This window comes from Ruditapes philippinarum, unplaced genomic scaffold (genome assembly GCF_026571515.1).
Source record: "Ruditapes philippinarum isolate M1 unplaced genomic scaffold, ASM2657151v2 ctg3328_1_1_1_1, whole genome shotgun sequence".
In the NCBI taxonomy this organism is placed as follows: Eukaryota; Metazoa; Mollusca; class Bivalvia; order Venerida; family Veneridae; genus Ruditapes; species Ruditapes philippinarum.
The window spans coordinates 10,672-14,832 of record NW_026856772.1 but is presented as its reverse complement, the minus strand read 5'-3'; positions in this window follow the sequence as shown (position 1 = coordinate 14,832).

Below are 4,161 nucleotides of genomic sequence, written 5' to 3'. Positions count from 1 at the left end.
TTGTGTTATTTATTTTTACTGAAAGTATTTTACTGTTGTCTTGCAAAAGTGAACAAGCACTGTTTTACATATACTTTGATATATACAATAAAACTTTGACTAGGAGTTTAAAGGAGCCTTGTCGAAGTCAAAACACCTTAAAATGTTTAATTGTAACATAGATTGATTATTATTTGCACTTATTTGCACATGCTTATAACGAAATATACTCATAATCAATAAAAAGTATATTTTTTGTGTGATTCCTGGCTTGATTTTCCGGTCATCTTGCACAATAAAACGATGATTCAAAATAAGGATGAGGGAATGATCTCCAAATTTGCACAAAAGTTATTTGTCTAGATCTACATCAAGTGGTGCATAAATATTCGAAAAATATTTTCAGTCCTGTCGGGTCAAAACAAACCCCAGTTTCACACTTCAGTCATTTATTTTAAGATGTAAAAATTGTACATGCATTGTATTGTACCTAATTAATCACTTGCACATTGTTCGTTTGATGTGTAGTCAATGTTTGTAGACAACATACTATGTAAAAAGAACTTTTTAAAACAAATGAGCCGCGCCATGACAAAACAAACATAATGGGTTAAAAAATAGACGATACATCTTAATGCATGCCTGATGTAATGTAATTTACTGAAGTGAAATTACATTAATTTTTCAAACTACATAAAATCTGCTTTCATACACATTTTCATTTAATTTGCATACTGTTTTAGTGTATAACATAGATTTATTCTAAATGATGATGAGTTGTGTGACAAATATGTTTTGATAATACATCTAGCTAAATATCAAGAAAATATACACCCTTAAAGCACATCAAAATATGTAAGTGTCTTGAAAAATATATTTTACATCAGGCATGCATTAAGATGTATCGTCTATATATATCAAACGCCGTAGTATTTAATGTGACATATTGCACAAGCGCATCTCGAAACACATCAAACTTTTCACTGTCTTAATAAACAGACTAACCCAATTTTCATTATGTCTACAGTTACTGTTGCAGCGTTACTGTAGTTTTCAGAAAAAATTTATTACATACTAAGTGGATCATGATTATCATAATTATGCTATGCCTTTCCTTGATGAAAACAAATGAATCTAAACCATTCTTTTTCAGTGTGCTGTTCATTTTTCATTTTCTTATTTTTTATTATATTAATTTGCTGCGTGTAATGGCCAATCAGAGCCCATTATTGATAACCCCGCCTCTGCTGCTGATAAGCCCGCCTCTGCCTAGCCTCTGCATGTATGTTTATATTTCAACGTATCTGTATGAATGCAATGAAGCTAAATTAAACCATCCCGTTTTGGGTCTGATATATACAAGTGTGACACATTACCCAGAGTTTAAACAAAGAAGCGTAATACAAAAGACATTGCATTGTATTTTAAAATATCAATATGAAATTACCAAGTTCAACTTTTTTATCATATTCACTTTTATGAATTGCGCAACATATTCAATAAAATCAATTTCTGGACCACTTTTATGTTTATAATAATTTAGTTTATGCTTTCACCATTAATTTTCTCAAGGCTGCATGTATTTATGAGAAATTCGTCTGAAATTCAGGTTACTTGTGGGAGAGGGGGGACTTCATTTAAACTTGTTTTTAAACATAAGATAAAAAGAAAATTTATTTGTTTGTTGTGTACGCCACGACTGATAATCCTATTTTTGAAGTTCACTAGATAAAATAAAATTTCAATTTACGCAAAAACAAACAAATATCCTCTTATATCATTTGTGGTATCTCGCCAATATTCATATGTCATAAAATATTTGTCATTCTTTTCATTGCTATATTTGAAAGATATCAGGTCATCGATATGACAAAATCTTTGCACTCGTTTTCAACTGCATGTTTTCAACGAAAAATGCACGCACGTTTGGATCTATAAACATATTATCAAAAGATACTATTTACAAAATCCAGTAATAACTAGTAATAACAAGATTTGTCTTGAGCAACAAAAAATAAAAATAAACACTCAAATTCTTATCAATAAGTAGTTAAATATTGATAGTATTGCTACATGCATAGAATAAAAAAGAATATATATATCACATTTAATCGTTGTAAATAAAGCTAATTCATATTGTTTCTATGTATACTAAAGGTAAGTAGTGATATAAATTTACCAAGTAATTTATCAAGTGGTTGCATCATTTTAACAAAGTGTGTGAGTACTTACATACGGAGTTAAACATCAAATACACGGTAAGTCTTTGTAGTTCTTGCATTTTCTTTATGTTCCATAGATACATATATAAACTTATTTAAATATATTGTTACTTAATCATAACTGATTTAATCTCAATTATGGTAATAATTAGATGGAGTTTTCGCTTATGAATTATTTGAGATTGTTGCCGCCCAAAATACACATTCAACATAAATTTGTGATTTCTGCGAATTAATAAAAATGCTTTTAATGCAAACAACCACAACAACAGCAACAAGAACAACAACAACATCATCATCAACAACAATAATAATAATAATATTAATAATAATAATGATAAAAAATTAATAGTGCAATGATATACAATATGTAGTTCATGGATTCAAGATAGATAGATAGATATAATTTATTGACGTATACATATTTGTACATAGTCATAATGCAAAACACGTAATACATAAATCATAAGTCATGGTACGATCATATTGAAAACAAACATTGTTGAACAAAAGTATATATGGAGAATGTTCTTAAAATCCATATTTAAACAATACAAAGTTGGCATTACTCTTATTAAAAAGTTGCAAAAATGACTTACATATATTTAATATGTAGTGAATCAACGATTAAAAATACATGATAAATACCATACTGTCGCTTTTTAATGAGCAAAATTATCATGCGCATACTGGTAAAAATAGTTTTTTAATGGTAATATTAATAAGGTCATATAGACGCTTAGTAGCAAAGTGTATGTATTTAGCAAGTCCAATTAATTCGGATTTATTTTTTGACTTCAAAACCTGCAAAAATTTAAACATACTCGGCCGTCTGTAAAAATATGGCTTATTGAACTTCCTACGTAATGCAGTATAACAATTGCAAATGATAATAAAATGAAATTCATCCTCAATTTCTTGAAGATTACATAATTCACATTTTCTTTCAGAACGTGGATTTCTATTAGGACCATACCTCTCTGCCTCTATCTTTAATTTATGAGAAGATAATCTAATACGAGATAAATTTTGTCTGTAGGATTTAATAAATAAATTATCAAGATAAAATGTAGGTTCAAATTTGTCAATCAAAAGTACATACAGATTAGACAAAAGTGGACTAGACTGAATGTCTGCATTTACCTTTTGTATAAAACAATCAACTAATCTACGTTTGAATATTTCAACAAACTCTTTTGGGCTGTATTGCAATGGGTTGAGCCATACATCTGTGAATCCATATTCATTTAAAATAGAATGAACCTTAGCTGCCCAGGAGTTATAACCATTATCATGAAGACTTATTGATGAATAAAAAGCAGACTTTAAGATATTATTATTTGAATGAAGAATATGTAACAAGAATCTTATTATTTGAACATATCTTTGAACATAAAGAGGATATCGGCCTAACTCCGAATAAACTGCTGCAGTACATGTACTGTGTTTTACGCCTAACAATGACTTGCAAAATTTCAAGTGAATCCTTTCTATATCCTTAGATTTTGTAAAACCCCATATTGCACAAGAATAATTTAATGTTGAGGAAACAAATGCATCAAAGAGTTGGAGTGAACGGAAGGGGTCACATCATATTTGTTAATATTACGAAGTAAAACATTTTGGGCTTTCATAGCTTTTCCTATAGCATACTGATTATGAAGTTGAAAAGACCCCGTATAATTAAAGACTACACCCAAATAGTTGAAGTTATCAAGTATAAGCGCGCAGTCAACACCTAATTAATTGAAGAAACTGTATAGTACTGTTTGATTTTGTGTTAAAGGATAATTTAGATTATTTGTTGGGAACCCGTGGACTTGCGCAGTGAGTTACTTTTTGTCAGTTATTTATAGCCGGGGTAGGAATACAAATTATGCAATTTGAAATTGAAAAAAGGAATGATGTCACTGAAACTAAATAAACAAAAGATTATCACTATGTTTTTCAATAATTAGTA